Source organism: Ochlerotatus camptorhynchus, unplaced genomic scaffold (assembly GCF_037179485.1).
Source record: "Ochlerotatus camptorhynchus isolate MF236.1 unplaced genomic scaffold, CSIRO-AGI_Acam_v1.1 ptg000232l, whole genome shotgun sequence".
Taxonomy (NCBI): Eukaryota; Metazoa; Arthropoda; class Insecta; order Diptera; family Culicidae; genus Ochlerotatus; species Ochlerotatus camptorhynchus.
In genome coordinates this window covers 9,853,520-9,874,061 of record NW_027040722.1, presented here as the reverse complement: position 1 = coordinate 9,874,061, position 20,542 = coordinate 9,853,520, and the positions used below count along the sequence as shown (strand labels likewise).

Below are 20,542 nucleotides of genomic sequence, written 5' to 3'. Positions count from 1 at the left end.
GTAAAAAATAGATTATGCAAACCGTTGTAGGGGAACATGGGGTAATAAGCACCCCCTAAGTAAATGATCGATTCTCACTGATTATTGATCAAAAATATACTATATTGATCGGATGAAATGTATTCTAAAGTGTGTGTTTATCAGCATCCTTTTCGTCAGAACTGCGATTGGCAGGCTGGCCCGATGATTTCTGATTGGAGGCGGATTGTGCAAATTGTTTCGATAGAATGTTGTGAAATGTTGAGATAGAATTAGGAGCAACAGTCTTTTAAGTTTTTACTGCACGGGAGAACTAGACAGGGTCTAGTATAGGAGATGAGCGGATTGAAAACAAACTGCCATGACAACCTACGCCTAGGTGGTTTCTAGCAATACTGCCAATGCAATCAATCCGCTCCTTTCTCCACTCAGAAAAATCCATGTAAATTTAGGTTGTCTGAGACTGACATATACGAGCGTCAATTTTGACATACAATTCAGTCATAGCAAACGCGGAATTCAGTTCAATCAAACGTACTTTTCGTCGAGTAACGAACTTTTCAGTCTCGGAGCACTTAACTTTACATTACATATTTGTTTACCTGTCATCCTCTATGTCAAAGATGGATTCCGTCACGTGCAAAATTAGGCATTTCTAAGGTGTAGACCCTGTCCACGGAAAACCATCGTTCATTTGGTGAGTTAGTTCTTTTTATATATTCACCTGTTTCGGTACCTTTAATCAGTTATATACAACTTTATTTTAGACATCATTTCGTGCAGTGTTAAGCGAAACATCGATTGATCCCAGCATGGGAAAACCGCCGCGTGGTCATGCGGTTGCAAGCTCGTCCGGGAAGCGTCCCCGACAGGAAACCGCCAACGCTTAGTCGGCATCGAAAAAGCTGCTGCCAAACAAACGGTACGCCATTCTCGAAAATGGTGATGAACCGGAAATAAAGAAAAAAAAAAATACAAAATACCACCCTTCTTCGTCAAAGGATTCCCGTCCGGGCTTCAGGAGAACATCAAATTCTACAACGAGCAAGGCTTGAAGTGCACCATGCGCATGTGCACTGAAGGCATCATGCTGATGGTACCAGCAAGGAAGTACTACAACGCTATCGAAGAGCTGCTGAAGCGGTCGAGGAAGACAAGCCATTCAAAGTGGTCCTGCGTGGTCTACCCGATATGGAAATCGCCGCACCGTCGGATGAGCTGAAGAAGAATGGTCTAAAGCCGTTGCAAGTCTTCAAGATGAATCGGCACGACGTCTCCCGTAAGTACCGTGACCAGTTGTATTTGGTTCACCTCGAGCGAAACACAACGTATTTGAAGGATCTGCAGTGTATTTGGGCGCTTTTCTACATCGTGGTTAAGTGGGAACGCTACCAACCTCATCCCCGCAACGTCACCCAATGCTCAAACTGCCTCATGTTTGGGCACGGGACCAAAAATTGCCCATTGCTCATCGCTGAAGTGAATGTGGCAAGCAGCAAGCACCTGAAGCATGCGACAGGATGGAGAACGCCGGACCACAATACGCCAACTGTGGTGCAGCACATCGAGCTCCTAGCAAGTCTTGTCCAAAGCGTGCGAAATTCATGGAAATCCGCAAAAGGGCCTCCACGCAGAACCAGCCGGGTCGGAAAAAAGGTTCCGGCACGCAATGAGCAGAATTTTCCCGGCATTAGTCAACGACGTCTGAATCCGGTTCTTCTGCCACTTCCGCTCAACATCCGTTTGGCTGCTGCTGCTGCTGCATCGGTCCCTCCATCTGCTGAGGCGCCAAGCCCTTCGGCTAATCCAAGCCGTCAGTCCAATGCGGCTACGGTTTCGTCCCCTCGGGACTATCGTGGCGTCGAGATGACGCCCCATCATCAAACGAAAACGAAGAGCTGCTCACAACAGAAGAACTCATAACCATCATGGCAGAAGCAATCATCATCAAGCGCTCCTGCAGAGCCAGAACCGAGCAGATTCTTGCTGCATCACGTTTCATTGACAATTATGGACCGTGAAGCCATCAAGATCGTCAACTGGAACGCTTGCTCGCTCAAGAGCAAGAACATCGAGTTCGTTCACTTCCTCAACGAACGTAACATCGACATTGCCGTGATCGCTGAAACCCACCTGAAACCGGAGATAAACGTCTACCTTCCTGACTTTCAGCTTCTAAGACTTGAGCGAACCAGCTCCGGAGGAGGAGAAGGAGTGGCCATTGCTGTAAGGAGAAACATCTGCTGTCGGCTTCTGCCGAGCTTCCAGCTGAAAACCATCGAAGCTTTAGGGGTAGAAGTCTCCACTCCTGTCGGCCCTATCACCATCATTGCGACCTACTGCCCCAAGCAAGTCATCATCAGGGACGGGTCAGCAGCAGACCTACGGAGGGATATCATCAGACTAACTCGACGGCGCGAAAAGTACATCATCGCAGGCGACCTGCACGCCAAACACCAGGCTCGGGGCAACAGTCGACGCAACCAAAACGGGACAATCCTGAACAACGACCTGCAAGAGGCTCGCTACACCATACTAGTGTCCGACTCTCCCACCCGGTTGAGCCGGTCTGGCGTACACTCTACCATCGACATATTCATCAGAAACATGGGAGACAACATCTCGCTACCTGTGATCCACCAAGAACTGAGTTCGGACCACTATCCGGTGGTGGCCGATGTAGGCTCATCCGTCAACCGATTACAAGCTTCCCGACGCAATTATCACCCATTCCACCACTGACCCCATTGGAGGGTCGCCAGGACGGTTTGGTTCATCTTATAACTCCTGAAGATAAGGCTGCCGTGATAGGTCAACACTTCGTCACCTCCCATAATCTCGGACAAAACATCGTCAGCCCTCATGAATCTGAGGTTGCTGAAAATGCAACCAATCTTCATCAGATTCCTAACATTTTTCCAGAGGAATCCGAGATTACGGCTGACGAACTGTTGGCCTTTATCAAATCATCTAAAAACATGAAGGCCCCAGGTTTCGACATCATCCTGAATCTGGAACTTAAACACTTGAGTTGCACATACTACAACCATCTGGCGCTGATTTTTAATCCGTACCTCCGACTTGGCCACTTTCCCTCGTGTTGGAAGTCAGCTAAAGTCATACCCATCCGGAAACCTGGGAAGGATCTCCTTCAAGTTATCGACCAATCAGCCTTTTCTCAGGGTTATCAAAACTGTTCGAAAGAGCAGTCTACCACCGGCTCTTAACTTCTGCCGAAGAAAAAAACTTGTTACTTGAGGAACAGTTTGGTTTTCGGAAAGGTCGTTCGACCGTCTACCAGCTGACTCGAGTAACAAACATTCTCAGACGGAACAATTCTATGTCGAAAACATCTGCCATGGCGTTGTTCGACGTTGAAAAAACGTTCGACAATGTCTGGCATGATGGTTTGGTGTTCAAATTGCATCACTACGGTCTTCCAATCTTCCTAGTGAAGATAATTAACAACTATCTTTCGAACAGGACATTTCAAGTCTCTCTGAATGGCATCACATCGGATGCTTTCAACATCGGTGCCGGGGTTCCACAAGGAAGCATCCTTGGCCCCATCCTATTCAACCTGTTCACCTCCGATATGCCGTGATGGTGGACACATCCATCGTCTACAAGGGTAGGGTCATCAGAGCTCTGACTGCCAAACTTCAGAGAGGCCTGGACGTCCTGTCTGAATATTTCAACAACTGGAAGATCCGTATCAACGCGGCAAAGACCTAGGTCATCATCTTTCCACACTCTAAATCTCCCAGACTTGTTCCGTCGGAGAATAATAAGATCTGCCTGAACGGCACAGTGGTGGCATGGTCGAAAGAGGTCGTGTACCTAGGCCTAACATTAGACAGCAAGCTGATTTTCAGGGAGCACGTTGACAAAACCAAAACCAAGTGTAACCTCTTGATAAGATCACTGTATCCACTCATCAACATGAGGTCTATCCTGTCCCTGAAAAATAAGCTCGCTGTCTACAAACAAATCATCCTTCCCGTAATAGGATACGGGATGCCAATCTGGGTGGGTGGCGCAAAAAGCCACCATCTAAAATTACAAAGGATCCTTAATAAGAACCTGAGGATGATCGTCAATAGACCATCGCGGACTAGAAAACTCTGAGGTTTACCGCCTGGCTGGTCTTCAGACACTGGAGTTTCGGAGAACTGACTCCATCGCTAGGTTCAGAGATTGCTGTAGACGATCCGATCAACAGATCATCAGGGATCTGGCAAGTTAGGTTAGGTTAAGCTAAGTTAGGTTAAGTAGGTAGAATAACACATTAAAACATTTAAATCAAACATTCTTCACAAGAAGAGAATTGTAAAACATTACAACAATAAAACACGCCCTGTACAAACACAAAATCAAAAATTTCACCAAAGATGAAAAGCCCTTCTGGCTAACCTCTTGCCTTGTATTAGCAATTGTAAACCACGTAACAAATCAAAATTCTACTACTACTACTACTAGTACTACTAGACATCATTTCGTGGAGACAATTTCGTGCTGTAATTTGTTGAAAAAAGTCGAGCGCACTATTTTCAAAGATTGAGAATGAGTGCACCCATCCGGGGATGTACACTGAAACAAATCGACATGTACGGTTTATTGGATCCATCTTATAACATAGCAATGTCAGCAGATTTATTCATTCAAGGTGATGATTGATAGATTCCATTGGATTATCACTTAAAAACCATGACTACGATATGGAATGATTTCTATTGTAATTTCACATACTTAGTACTTGATAATACTTTGCTTCGAGCGTGGTTAGCGATAGATAAGATGTAGAATATTGTCTGATATATTTCATGGTGAAAAACTGGTGATATGTAATGGGTGGGAACAGACATCTAGAAACTAATGGAAAATCCTATAAGTTTGCAGAAAATTCTGTAAAATATACATGTTTTCATGATGAATATTGCTCACTTAAAGATATATCTTACAAGATAATTATGTTTATTTTATTGGAGTTGCTTTTAACGATTTCTGACGTTTGTTGATATGTCGCGTGTAAACAGACATGTAGAAACTATTGGACAGTTATTTAACTTTGCAGTATAGGAAAACATACATATCTCATCATAATAGCTTCCTTTGATTTTTGACGTTTAAAGATTGTAAACAGATCTATCCCAATCATTATATGGTCATATAGATTTGCCTTTTAAGAAATCCAACAGCAAACTTTTTTTTTTGAAAAAGTTTTCTGTGATAAATATCTCTTCCATAAAATACATCTTACATGATTGTTCTTCATAAATTATTGAAACAATTTTCAACTATGTTATCGTACACGCATTAAAATGATTAGTCGAATTAAATATAGCTAACAACAGTGATACTGTTTTGAATAATCCTTGTTTGTTATTGTTCCATAAGATAAGAGGTTCCGGAAAAGAATGTATTGAGATTGAAAAAAGAATGATTCTACTGCAATATTTACTGTGCTAAGATTCTAATTGTAAGCCTCCTACACACACTTAGAAATTATCGCCGACTTCGGTAATTTTTACCGAAATCTGAACAGCTGAACTGTTCGGTAAAAGTTACTTTGAAACTATATCTCTACTAAAATGACAATATTTGATCATACAAGGTTGAACATGTTTTGAAACTATTTTCAAATTCAATTGCCTTTAAAATGAATGTCAAAGTTTTACCGAATGTTCAGTTGTTCTGATTTCGGTAAAATTTACCGAACACGGAAACAAAATCTTAGTGTGCACAGCTAAATCAGATTCCAGCACTAGTACACGAACTTCATTAACCGGTTCCATGAACTCATATAACGTAGTCGTTGTTTTATTGCACACAGGATCATTAAGCAAGATTTGAATACACGACAGCACCGAAACGGAGCATACATTTGTCAGTGCTATTTTTCTTCACTCTAGCAAAACGAGCATAACGTTGCACTACATTCCATGTCGGGAGAGCTGTTCTTACTTCATGCTAATTGAACGAGCTCAATCTTGAAGTCAGCCGTGGTCCAGTGGAATCGAGCGCAAACACCGATAACATCCCACCTCAACAGTTCTTGATCGAATCTCAAATCAGCTACAATAAAAAAAATACACAACTGTGGAAGCTCCTGATGTTTATGTTTCGATTTATTTTTTGAAATTTATTAAATATATGTGTCAAAAAAAGAAGTAAATTTCATGTGATTTTCACATAAACTTTACTTCGATTGATTTATGACACATATATTGTATTGTGGTGAAAAGTAAAGCTTATGCTTATGGGTTTCAAATCCATTTCATTTAATTATTATAATTTGACCGATTTTCATTTATCACATGACGATCATATAAAAGTTACCAATTGCTGCCTCCCAGCTCTTTACGATTGAGTACAGGGTTTACATTCCAGCTCGTGATGTGGAGATCGAAGGTGTGGTCACCGAAGCGAGTCTGACCCCCGATATCTTGGAGAAGCAGGCGGTTGGCCGTTTCAAGAACCCCTTGCTCCCCCCGGTGAAGATACTGGATGTCCAAAAACTGGGCTCAGTATCTGTCAGCGAGGGTAAAAAGAGTTTTACCTCCACAGACTCGTTTCGCGTGACCTTTTCTGGTTCAGCCCTTCCTCAGTACATCGAGTTGGGAAAACTTCGGCTACCTGTGCGCTTGTTTGTTCCTCGGGTCATGATCTGCCAAAACTGCAAACAGTTGGGACATACGGCCTCTCACTGTGGCAGCAAGGCACGCTGTTCCAAATGCGGGGAGAAGCACGAGAATGGCGCCTGCACAGTCACGGCACCAAAATGCGTGTACTGCAAAGGATCTCCTCCTCATGGTCTCTCGTCGTGTCCGGGGTACAAACAACGCGGGGAGAAACTAGAACGCTCTCTTAAAGAACGTTCCAGGCGGTCTTGTGCAGAAATGCTTAAGACAGCCAAGCCATCGACCAACGAAACAAATCCCTTCGCTCTTTTGTCAGATGACGAGTCTGGCTCTGACTTGGCTGAGGAGGGAGTTTCTTTCAGTTTTCCGGAAGGTTCTGCCCGGAAACGAAAACGCATCCGTTCGCGGAAAGTTGCAGATCAAGAACCCCAAATCAGCTTGCCCAAATCAAGGAGTGGTGGAAAAAAGGAGACTTCTACTCCTCCTGGATTCCGCAGAACTGACTATACCCAGGATTTTCCACCTCTCCCGGGGACATCCAAAACCCTTGATGCCCCAATTTTCAGAACACAAGCCCCTTCTTCATCTGGGTTGTTCTCATTTGATAACATTGTGGACAGTATCCTCAATTACCTCGATATTTCTGATCCTCTGAAAAGCATTGTTCTGGCAATGCTTCCTACTGTGAAGACCCTCTTGAAGCAGTTGACATTGAAGTGGCCCCTCCTTGCAGCAATCATCTCCTTCGATGGATAATTTTCCAAACGAGGTCGGGGATTTGATCACTGTTCTACAGTGGAATTGTCGAAGTCTTATTCCTAAGATAGAATCGTTTAAGTTTTTGGTTCACAATAATGATTGTGATGCATTTGCTCTGTGTGAAACTTGGCTCTCTTTAGATATCGATCTTCCTTTTCATGATTTTAACATTATTCGACTGGATCGCGAGGATTCGCGTGGAGGAGGAGTACTTTTGGGGATCAAAAAGTGCCATTCCTTCTATAGAGTGAATCTTCCACAATTTCCAGGTATTGAAGTTGTCGCATGTCAGGCTTTTGTTAAAGGCAAGAGCCTTTGTATTGCTTCTGTGTATATTCCTCCCCGAGTTTCGATTAGCCAAAAACAACTTTCAGATATCTGTTCAGTTCTTCCTACTCCACGGTTGATTATGGGAGATTTTAATTCCCACGGTACAGGCTGGGGGGAACTGTATGATGACAACCGTTCTACTTTGATATATGACCTCTGTGATAACTTTAATATGACAATTCTTAACAATGGAGAAGTAACACGTCTGGCTGGTCCATCCTCAAATGGAAGTAGATTAGACCTCACACTTTGCTCTAATTCATTATCGGTGGATTGCACGTGGAATGTGATCCAGGATCCCCACGGTAGTGATCACTTTCCGATCGGCATTTCGATTGCCAGTGGGTTCAATTCATCGGAATCCTTTATCGTCGCGTACGACCTCACCCGTAATATCGATTGGACAACGTTCAAGACCGCGATAGATGAAGCCGGGTCGTCGGTAGAAGAGCTTCCACCGTTGGAGGAATATAACTTCCTCTCCAATCTGATCTTGGACAGCGCGCTTCGAGCTCAAACTCGGCCGGTTCCAGGAACGTCTTTTCGTAGAAAACCTCCTACCCCTTGGTGGGACCAGCAATGCACTGAGGTTTATCGTAAAAAGTTCGACGCGTTTAAGCTTTTCCGGAAACGCGAAACACCCGAGTATTTCGAAGCGTACTCGACTCTTGAACGCGAACTCAAGAGCCTCATCAAAGCCAAGAAACGCGGATACTGGCGGCAATTCGTGGACGATTTATCGCGCGAAACGTCGATGAATACGCTTTGGAACACGGCGCGAAGGATGCGTAACCGGTTTTCAAACAACGAGAGCGAGGAGTACTCGGATCGGTGGATTCTCAAGTTTGCGCGAAAAGTATGTCCTGATTCCGTGCCGGCACAGATGATTCCTCGCAAAACGACGAATTCGGTAGACGAGATCAGCCAGCCTTTTTCAATGCTGGAACTCTCACTTGCGCTCCTTTCGTTGCTAAGAGGCGCATGTTGAACTTGTTTTGTCAGTTCCTGGAGTTCAATATTGTTCCAGATGATTGGAGGCGAGTGAGAGTTATAGCCATTAAAAAGACTGGAAAACCCGCGTCAGATCATAACTCGTATCGTCCCATCGCGATGTTATCGTGCATTCGAAAATTGTTGGAGAAAATGATCCTTTTTCGCCTCGACAAATGGGTTGAGACGAACTACCTACTCTCAGATACTCAATTTGGTTTCCGTAGGGTAAGGGAACGAACGACTGTCTCGCGTTGCTTTCCACAGAAATCCAGTTGGAATTTGCTAAAAAAAGAGCAAATGGCTTCTGTGTTCTTGGATATTAAGGGGGCTTTTGATTCAGTATCGGTTGAAGTCCTTTCAGACAAACTACACGCTTGTGGCCTTTCCCCATTAATTAATAACTTTTTGTACAATTTGCTGTCAGAGAAACATATGAGCTTTTCTCATGGAAACTCTACAGCTTCTCGATTTAGTTACATGGGTCTCCCCCAGGGCTCATGTTTAAGCCCCCTTTTGTACAATTTGTATGTCAGAGAAATTGACAATTGTCTAAGTCACAACTGCACGTTGAGACAACTTGCAGATGATGGCGTAGTGTCTATGACAGGGCCCAAAGGGGTCAACCTGCAAGTACCCTTACAGGATACCTGAGACAATTTGTCTACTTAGGCTATCCAGCTAGGTATCGAATTCTCCACGGAGAAAACTGAGTTCGTCGTTTTTTCTAGGAAGGCCCAGCACAACCGAAGCTTCAACTTTTGGGTAAACCGATCACTCATTCCATGTCTTTCAAATATCTCGGGGTCTGGTTCGATTCAAAATGCACCTGGAGATCCCACATTGAGTATCTGAGACGAAAATGCCAACAAAGGATCAATTTTCTCCGAACAATTACCGGAACGTGGTGGGGAGCCCATCCGCAAGATCTTCTGACGTTGTACCGGACAACGATTTTATCGGTTTTAGAGTACGGTAGTTTTTGCTTCCAATCGGCGGCTAAAACTCACATCATCAAACTGGAACGTATACAGTATCGTTGTCTTCGTATCGCGTTAGGATGCATGCACTCGACTCATACGATGAGTCTCGAAGTGTTGGCGGGCATGTTGCCACTATCGGATCGGTTTTTGGAATTGTCCCTCAGGCTCCTCACCAGTTGTGAAGTTATGAACCCACTGGTAATCGAAAACTTTGAGAAGCTTCTTAAGCTCAACCCTCAAACTCGTTTTATGTCATTGTACTACGTGTACATAACTCAGGATGTCAGCCCTTCACAGCATAATACCCATCGTGTATGCTTCTCCGACTTCGGAAATTCAGTTAGTTTTGATTTATCTATGACGCGGGAGATTCGTGGAGCCCAGAACATCATCGTTCCATGATTGTTGCGTCAATTTATGCTGCGAAGTTTGGCTAAGTTGATTCCGCAAGATCGTTCTCCACAGATGGATCACTAATAGAGGCGTCCGCTGGTTTTGGTATTTATAACGAATTTCATAGCGTCTCCCGAATGCTTCATGCTCCTTGTTCCGTATATGTTGCTGAACTGGCGGCAATACACTATACGCTAGAAACGATCGCCTCACTTGCACCAGATCACTATTTTATTTTTACGGATAGTCTCAGTTCTGTCGAGGCTATACGCTCCATGAGGCCGGTAAAGCACTCCTCGTATTTTCTCATGAAAATACGAGAACTTCTTAGTGCTTTATCTTTAAGATCTTTTGTCATCACCTTTGCATGGGTCCGGGCAATGAGAAGGCGGACTCACTTGCTAAGGTGGGCGCTATGCAAGGTGTTATTTACGATCGACAAATCGCCTACAATGAATTTTTCTTGATTAATCGTCAACAGTCGCTCGCCAGCTGGCCAAATAAATGGAGTGAAGGCAAGGTTGCAAAGACTCATTTCAGCTAAAACAATGTTTTTTTCTAAATTATTAAATAATTAGATGCCATGATCAAATTTTGAATTGGTAGGATACAAGAAGAGGTTGCAAAGAATGTGTTTGACATATTAAACCTGTTTATTTCACTTCATGAGAGTCACAGTCAGCGATTTTTCACAAACTCACTCACTCACTCACTCACTCACTCAGCGATCAGCAAATCGCTGATTGTGACTCATAGAAAGCAAAATTTACAGGTTTTATGTTTCCAACGCATACTTTGTAACCTCTTCTTGTAAGTTACAAGTAAAACATGCCATCATACCATCTTTTGGTTTTATTATTCCGAAACACATTATTTTAGCTGAAATGAGTCTTTGCAACCTTGAGTGAAGGAAGTTTGGGACGATGGCTATTCTCGATCATCCCTAAGGTGTCGAAGAGTCCTTGGTTCAAGGGGTTGGATGTGGGTCGAGACTTCATTCGTCTGATGTCTCGCCTCATGTCCAATCACTATTCGTTAAACGCTCACTTGTTTCGTGTTGGGCTGGGAGACAGCAATCTCTGTGAATGTGGACAAGGTTACCAAGACGCCGATCACATCCTTTGGTCTTGTGCTGAGCATCGTGGAGTCAGATCTGAGCTGTGCGATTTCCTTCGGGCTCGAGGCAGACAACCTACCCGAGCAAAGTAAAATAACAACCCGATATCATCTAGATAATAAGTATTGTTATCCCAGATATCATTTTGTTTTCAGTTGTTATCGCATAACTTATTTAGTTATCAGCCTTGATAAAATTTGTTATCAGTTGTTATCATGAAAAATTCACTATATATTTATTAACGCTGCAAGGTTAGTTCAAAACTTTAAATATTATTCGCATTGAAACAATAAAAAATAGTGCTTTTAATCCCTTATCATATTTCAGTTATCAGGGTAAGGCTTTGATATCAAAATGATAACATGATTTGAAATTTATGGAATAAATTTGTATGGCTTACAGAATTTGTTATCAAGATATTATCAATGATAACAAAATTAGGTATTTTTGTGATCTCCAACGAGAAATTTTTTGTTATCATTTTTGTTATGTTGGCTGTTAATTCAACCATAATGATAACATATTCAGCTATCAAAAAGTGATAACCGGGTAATAGAACTTATTATCAATTTGATATTTTACTTTGCTCGGGTAATGTTCCAGTTCGGGATATTTTGGCTAGACGTGATCTGGAGTTTATGAAACTCATATATGTTTACTTTAAGAATACTAACCTTAGATTGTTAGTTTGATTAACCTTGTGTTTAGTTTGTGTATTGTGCATTTAGTTTTTTTTTTTAATGTTTGTTTTCAAGATGAATAGAAATAAGTTCATGTTTTAGGATTAATTAAATATTTGTATAATAAATCATATTTCAAACCTCCTTCTTCCTTTCCCCATCCAAAAAATTGTAAATCTCCACTAACCTCGAGACGACCGCGAGTAATCGGTTCAATTCCTTTAACTCTAGATTTAAGACATTATTCATGTATAATGCAAATGATAACTCGGCTCTGTAAAGTTTATTCAATTGAGCCTGTACAAATAAATTAATATAAAAAAAAATATAAAAGTTACCAAATTATCAGCATATAGAATTTACCTGACACATTTTCAATCATATCATTTTCATTGGATAATCTTATAGCGCAAATTTATTAGAGTTCCACATAACAGGAATATGTCATATTGGTTCAGTGTAAGGTTTGCTTACAACAATGAGGTATTCAAGGGACATTTTCTGTTTAAAAACACTCTATTGTTCGCTAGTCCACTCCACATTAGATTACTGTTCCGTAGTATGGGCTCCTTTTTAAAGCAACGGGGTGAATTGTATTGAGGCCATTCAGCGAAGATTTGCACGTTTCTCTCTTCGCTGGCTACCCTGGAGTGATCCTTTCAACCTCCCTAGTTATGAAAGTCGTTGTAATTTGATGTCCCTAAAATTACTTAGTGTTCGCCGAGGCATTTTTAAGGCTACCTTCATCGCTAATCTCCTAGATCGGACATTACTTGCGGTTTACTTCTGCAGCAGTTGAATGTCAATATCAGACGCGTAAATTTACGCGCTTATTATTTTTTTAACATCCCGGCTTCTCGCACAAACTACGGCGCTAATGAGCCGTTAACTAGCAAGTGCAAGATTTTCAATAAAGGCTATAACTGCTTTGATTTTAATTTCTCCCGTTTATGGCTTAAGAATCTGTTTTATAATGTACTTTTAACTTCCAGACGGTTTCTGTTTTCTGTATTTAGATTAAATTAATTATTTAAGGTTTACTTAGTTGACAAATCAAGAGTATTTTTTTTTTAATTTATTTACCAGTCTAATTGCTATTTGACGTAATCACCTTCCTATCAAATTATGTTTCGAAGTTGCTTAAGTCGCCCGATTTCTATGGAGATGCCGTTTGTCTTAAGTAACAGCGCAGATAAACCCGTAAAAAGGGTACGTTCGTCGCTTTTCTTTCTTATTATTAAAGTGAATGAATCGAACTGTTTGTTGCTAAGATGATTTCGACGGTCCTGATGAATGGGTGCACGTAAGGAGACGTGATTGATAAATCTCCTGAATATCCAGGTAAATACACTTTGACTTAAGTAACATTATGGGGCCACCAAACGAGGTATAATAACTTTTGACTCAAACACCAGTATTTTTTAGCATGAAAGCTAGCGATCTGCTTTGTATGATTAGAACACTGCTTAATATGTTAAACGTTGCTATATCTATGAGATTATATGTGTTTAATTGGATATAGGAATAACTTTTCCGCCATCACAACAAAACTTTATTTTTCTCGGATCGGTGCGAATGTTACTCTCGACATAATGAAAATTTGCTCTTGAAATGTCATCATCTGGGTTGAAACTAATGTTCTGCCCGACAACAACTCAGCAGCACGAGTCTCCTTGAACTGTGTCTCAGAGTTGGCGCACTACTGGGCAAACTGGAGGGGCTACGCGGATGAAAAGGCACTCAAGCTTTCAATTAAACTGAAACACAACGCGGATCAATTTAAACACTGTATTTCTCCAATTACCGATAGTGTGGATTGTGTGGTGTTGTGTTCGATTTTCTTGGCACATACCCTTGATGACGATGGCGACTACGACGACTGCAGACCAGCGAGCGCTCGCTGTGGTTCCGGAAACATCCTTAAAGGCCGATCTTGTTGGCAAGGTGGCGGTACCACCGCTCGGTGAAATTTCGGTACAATTCCGACAATGGCGGACGAAGCGAGGCTGACCGAACGGCGGCTGTAGTGCGATGGCGGGTTGGTTTTACCGGGGCTGGTATAGCGGTTTGTGGAGATGGCTCCGATGCACAGGCGCTTCCTTCTGACGAAGCCGGTCGACGACGCCGGTCGACGACGGCAAGGCCGCCCTCTGTCGAACCGGGAAGGGATTGGTGGAATTCTCCTTGGTGTTTAGGGCCTTCAGCCCCGAGAACAATGTCCTTTACGGTTAGGTCAAGGTAACTAAATGTCACCTAGACCGTAGCGTGCAATGGCGGTGTTTGACTCGCCAACCAGAAAACCATTTGATTGGTTGAAAAGAAAGGTCCTGAATCAGCTGAATTGGTGATTTACACTTCACCTTGATTCACTACTCGCACTGTATTCTGTTAAAATGTATTCCACAGACGACGGATTTCACGCCAACTCATCCAGTGGTTGGCAGCACCCTCTCAGAACCTTATGGAACTTTGTGGGTGTGGAGACTTAGCAATTTTAAGCAACTTTGCGTACTTATTTTTTTCAAAATTTATCTCGCCTAACATTTGATAAGGGTCAAAGTTTATTGTCGATTTTTTTTTCAAATCGATATAGCTTAAAAATGACAAGCCCTACAAAAAAGTGATGTATGGCGAACTTTTAGCAAATAATCTGAAATTTTGTAAAAAAATTTAAATAAAATAAAAAATCGGTTTCTACACTCTAAAAAAATATATTTAAAAATTAAAAGTCATTTTCCCAAAAATGGTACCCCTCAGATTTGCTTGATATTTTTTCTCATGAAAGGCAATATAATTACCTAACTTTTCTTCATACATCGCAAAGTGGGCGCTTTTAAGGAAAAAAAGTTGTTCGAACAACAACTTTTTCATGTTAATTTTTTTTTAGCGTGTTTCACTCAAAGTCGAATAGTAATACGCGCACAACCTTATTAAAATTCGATTAAACTTTATGGGTATACTTTTCGATAATCTGGGCGAAATCTAGCCTAACATTTGAAAAGGTTACAGAGAAGTTACCTGCAAATCGTCCAATAAGAGTTCAGAACAAAACGTTCTAATGAGGAACAGCCATCTCAGCATGGTTTGCACTTTCCTGTGATGGATTGTATTATAATATATGCATACACTCTATCCAACTTCTATAAAACCACCCTCAAATTGTTCCAAATCAACAGGTAAACTAAGTAAAAATCACTTAGTATGTTTTATTCATGAAAAGATTTCAATTCATGTATTTGTGATTAATTTAATTAGAAAAATAATCATTCATTTATTTTTATGTATTAGGTGTGTCCATTAGTAAGCAATATACATATATATGTTTATACCTCATCTCTCAAGTGAATACATATAATAGCGCAGGTAACTTAACGATTATTTAAGGCATGCCTAAAATAATCGTTAAGTTACCTGCTATATAGCAGTTATATAACAACGCAGGTAGTCACATGAGAGATATAAGGTATAAACTTAAAGCACCGCAGTCTGTTTCTACCGACATAATCTAATATTTAAGTTTGGTGATATCACAACAATGCTCATAGTTGCTGTAGTGCATAGTTGTTGAAAGTGTAGTGCTGCATAGTTGTTGAAACGAAAAAGTGTTTATATATACAACAATGGAAAAATCTGCTGAATTGATTATTAAAAGGGTGCAATGTAGTGCCAACATAAACAATCCCAATTGCAGCCGCAATAATTTACGTAATTTATCATCAAGTCTCATAGAGAAAATACATTCATGGGGCTTTGATCATCAATTGGATGTAACAATGCGTATTTGTGAATCGTGTCGTGGAATTTTAGTGCACAATAGGACACCTCTCCCGAAAAAGAGGCGATCGGATGGAAAAGAATCAAGCCATGCTCGGAAGTTTGAAGAGCCGCAACCATCAACAAGTCATCAGCAATCAGAACATTAGGAAAGCACAGGGGTATCATTGGAACAATAATCAAGCTACGATACATCCTTTCGAAATTTACTACATAAAAGAAAACAAGTTGGAAAATTTAAGCTTTATTATTATTTCAGAAGTATTGACCCATGATACAATAGCAGTTCAATTATTTATATCAAAATTGTTAGATTTCATTAAACAATCTATTAGTTTCACAAAAATTACTTTCATGTCAGATGGAGCAGCGGCTCATTACAAAAATAAAAAGAATTTTGCCAGTTTGTGCAACTTCAAGTCCAAGTATGGATTGGAAGCAGAATGGCACTTCTTCGCAACGTCTCATGGGAAAGGCCCATGTGACGCAATTGGAGGAACTCTCAAACGAATGGCAAAGAGAGCAAGTCTTGCTCGAGATTATGGAAACACAATCACAACTCCACAAGAACTGTATGACTGGGCAGTTAAACAAACAGATACAAGCATAACAAAATTGAACTTCTGCTTCATATCAAATGATCAATACACAAAGATGTCCGATGAACTCAAGGAGCTGTTCAGTCATGTAAAAACTATACCTGGTACACAAAAATTTCATTGTTTTGTACCTATTTCTCAAAACATAATTTCTACTAAGCGATTTTCACATTCAAAGGAAACTCCGAAAAATTTCACTCTGTTTCCGATAGACTAATAATCAATGAAAAACTCAAATTATGTATGGAGAATTATAGGAAAATAAATTATGCACTAAACAAAAACACTAGAGTTTTCATTTATTAAAACACCATTCGAAATGCAGGAAAATCCTCTGTATTAGGCCCTTTCAAATGTTAGGCTAGATTTTTGTTTTAAGCACGCCCAGATTATCAAAAGGTCAAAATCTTTATGCTCATTAAGTTTCAACGGATTTTAATAAGGTTGTGCGCGTATTACTATTCGACTTTGAGTGAAACACGCTAAAAAAAAATTAACATGAAAAAGTTGTTGTTCGAACAACTTTTTTTCCTTAAAAGCGCCCACTTTGCGATGTATGAAGAAAAGTTAGGTAATTATATTGCCTTTCATGAGAAAAAATATCAAGCAAATCTGAGGGGTACCATTTTTGGGAAAATGACTTTTAATTTTTAAATATATTTTTTTAGAGTGTAGAAACCAATTTTTTAATTTATTTAAATTTTTTTATAAAATTTCAGATTATTTGCTAAAAGTTCGCCATACATCACTATTTTGTAAGGCTTGTCATTTTTAAGCTATATCGATTTGAAAAAAAAATCGACAAAAAACTTTGACCCTTATCAAATGTTAGGCGAGATAAATTTTGAAAAAAATAAGTACTCAAAGTTGCTTAAAATTGCTAAGTCTCCACACCCACAAAGTTTCATAAGGTTCTGAGAGGGTGCTGCCAACTCCGAAGACGAGTTGGCGTGAAATCCGTCAGAGACACTTCTGGTCTACACGCTCGCCTGAGATAAAGTGCACGATGGCCGTTCTCTAAGCATCGCAGAACCCTTCAGCTCATCACCTGTGACTCCGTGTCACCATTTTGCCACGGCCATGCGCGCCTTATTCAGTTGTCGGCCGTTAAGCATGGCCGTATCGTCTGCCCAGTGGGTTTCACCGCAAGTGTTACACAAATTTATTTGAATGCTCGATCACATGGTGCATATTTCAAATATTGTATTGGACCTTTGTAACAGAACGGTTACAGGGTAACTGTTATCTAGTTTCCTCCATAGGCACGTTTACTCAAACTTGAGTAAAAGCATGTTTACCCATGTGTGGGTAGCTTTCCTTTTGGCTGACCGGAGTGATTTTTGACTAAAAAATGAGTAGCCTCAAAATAGCGTGTAGAAGAAATGATTTTTATCAGCACTGCTATGGACACTTTAAAATTAACATAAGTCAAACATAGAACATCACCTTTAGGTCGTGTTTTAAAACTCTTGTTAGCAAGCATTTTTATGTAATTTTTCCCAGAAAACGATTAGGAATGTGTCATTTTTTTTAAATAGATATTACATTGCCGATTGCGTGATAATGTTTGCACCATCGTACAAATAAGGTTTCCGTTTCATCTGTACATACATTGCCTTGGTTTTCTTTGCATGCACATAACCTATAGCTCATACCGTAGTAGGCTATGTATAAAAGAAAATGATTTACTTAGTTTGACAGTTGCACCATGACGAAGTGGCAGCGTATTCGTGATTTGTCCCACGCGCAAATGTCGCAACAAGACATTTCAATCGCCGTGGGAGTGTCCCGATGGACTTTCAAAGGGGTTTTAGACCGAGAAAAGAAATGACAACTATCCACGAAGGTGGTCACAGGTCGTCCAAGGTCAGCTCGGGTTCCGAGGGTTATCGCTGCTATCAAAAGGAAGATTCGGGTGAATCCAGTGCGTTCAATAAGGAAAATGGCAAAGGAACACGGGATCAGTGACTTTACGGCACGAAAGATCGTAAAGGAAGATTGCGGGGCGAAGTCGAGTTCACGAAAAAAAAAAAAAACTCACATGATTACCAACCGCATCCGGGAGCTACGAGTCGATCGATGCAGGAAAATCTTGAACTTCCTTAAGCGAAAATCTCCGGTAATCCTGCTCACCGACGAGAGCATGTTTACCGTCGATTCCGTATCAAATTCCAGAACCGACCAATGTATTAGTTTTCTTCCAGTAAAAGACGTGGCTGACGAGCACAAGAACGTGTATCTGACCAAGCATCCTGCTAGCGTTATGGTGTTTGGATTGGTGGCTTCCGATGGCAAAAAAGCATATTCACAAAAAGTTAAAAAAGTTAACCTAAAGTTCTTGTTTAATGATTTTTGTCAATTTTCAAGTGTCCATGGTTTTAAGAATTTTAAAAACTTAATTTTTTTATGGATTAAGATACTCTTTTGAGCTTTTTATAACTTTTTTTGAATGTATACACCTTTAAAAAAAAGTGTTTTCAACATCAGAAAAACTTTATTATTCGGTAGAACTTTGTCTCAGACGTCATTCCGATAGGAAGTGAACACACAATTTATCAAAATTTTACTCAAATCGGAGAAGGTCGAGTTTTCCCGATTCGCCGTGGAGCTGTTGATGTGTAACAGTTGATTTTTATCTAACCTATTTATTTTGCAAGGCTGAAGGTATGTGTAAAAGTAGTATCACATTGTGTATAAAAAGACAATTTTATATTAGCTTCAAGGCTGTCGGAGTAGGGGAGTAATTTTCCTTTGTTCAATTTCCACACAAACAAACCTATCCTAGCAAGTAATACCCAACCTACATCTGATAGGCGCCTATGTAAGCTCCCAAAGCATAATCCAGCCCCATTCGAGAGATCAATCTCCAAATCCTCCATCGTAAACATGGGACCGGAAAGTGTGACCCACTGAGTGCAATCAGAAGGGGCTATCTGTTTTCCTAGCGGTAAGATAATCCCTAAGCTTTCGACAAGCAAGCAAATCCTCCGAAAAATACTTACCACTAGTCTTTGGGAGCCGGTCCCTCTTCAGGTGGAAGGTGGAATCAAAGTTCACAATCTGTAATTAGAGAAGAGAGAACGGAGAAGTTGGGGGAAGAGTGTCAGTATGTAGGAGTTGTAAAACCTTCGTCAAGAAAGTTTACTGCTTTCTTGCTGGGGACAGGCTGGGGCTGGATAAAATGGGGCTTGCACTGTAAAACGATTTGTGCGTGGCAGTTTGTTTCGGGTTAATGGTAATTAGGGTCACAGGAAGTTTAAGGTTCATTGAGAAGTAGGAATCATAAAGTTGTAGTGTTAATTGGAGGATTATCTCGGAGTTGTTCAATTGACCCGATGCTCTTCTGGTACGGTAGATTGATTGAAAATAAAATATTTACCCGTCTCCCGGCGCTGTTGGAGCGAAGCCTCAATCTCGCACATCACAAACGAAACATCGAAGTCCCTGTAGATAGGTGCAATCGGAAAATCGGTGGCAAGCGCTGAATCATTCCCCACACGGGCGCACGACAAAAAGTGGAGCACATTTCGGGAACAACAACCGAAACGGTCCCATCTGTTTCCGATGAACGTGAAAGAAGTGGTGTTTTAAGCTGATGTGATGTGACCTTTTCAATTGATGATCCTGATTTTTTCCACACGAGACGGTAATCGAGACGATGACGATGACGGGGGCAAGTGGGGGCACTGTTGATGCGGTCATCCTAATAGACGAGGGGCCAACCCAGGCTGTAGAAACGATTAATGGTATAATCGATACACAATTCAGTAGAGCCACCGCTGTGCCGTTGAAACCCAGGTCAATGGATTGAAATAAAGGCTTCTGGTTGAATACTTCCTCCACTGCATTCCGCTGCAATATCCGATTGATTTTTTTTGTTTGGTTCGATCCGCACCCGTAGGTGAGAGGTTAAATATTGCTTTGATTGAAGTGGTTGCACAATATCGATGATGAAAGACCGGTTTGAATCGGATGGGCAAATTTAAACAAGAATTCAGCTCCACGATTTGGAAGAAAAATATGAATTTTTGGAATTCTAGGACCTGTACCTATGTAGAGTTCTACTGATTCAAAAATGTTTTTCTCAAGTCACTTACCAAAATTTTGCTCTTCACCGGCAGCAAACCAGATGGTATCCCTGCGATAAGAATGCACCTTTTCATCTTTCTGATGTTTGTCGTATCAAATTTACTTGGGATTTCTGCATGTGCAAAACGACACCACATTCCTCCCACGGCACGCATACCGGCATCAGCTGTCACTCAAAATTACCTTCAAAATCTGCTCGACCGCTCGT

General features: G+C 41.0%; 1 protein-coding gene across 1 annotated transcript in view; it reads right to left on the bottom strand.

The window, feature by feature from the left end:
- LOC135704215 (connectin-like) overlaps window positions 1-20,542 on the bottom strand; it is a 517,879-nt gene that overhangs the window by 263,587 nt on the left and 233,750 nt on the right. The window contains exon 4 of the mRNA XM_065225689.1: window positions 19,248-19,305. The gene's annotated coding sequence lies outside the window, so the exon portion shown is untranslated. The remainder of the gene's footprint in view (window positions 1-19,247; window positions 19,306-20,542) is intronic.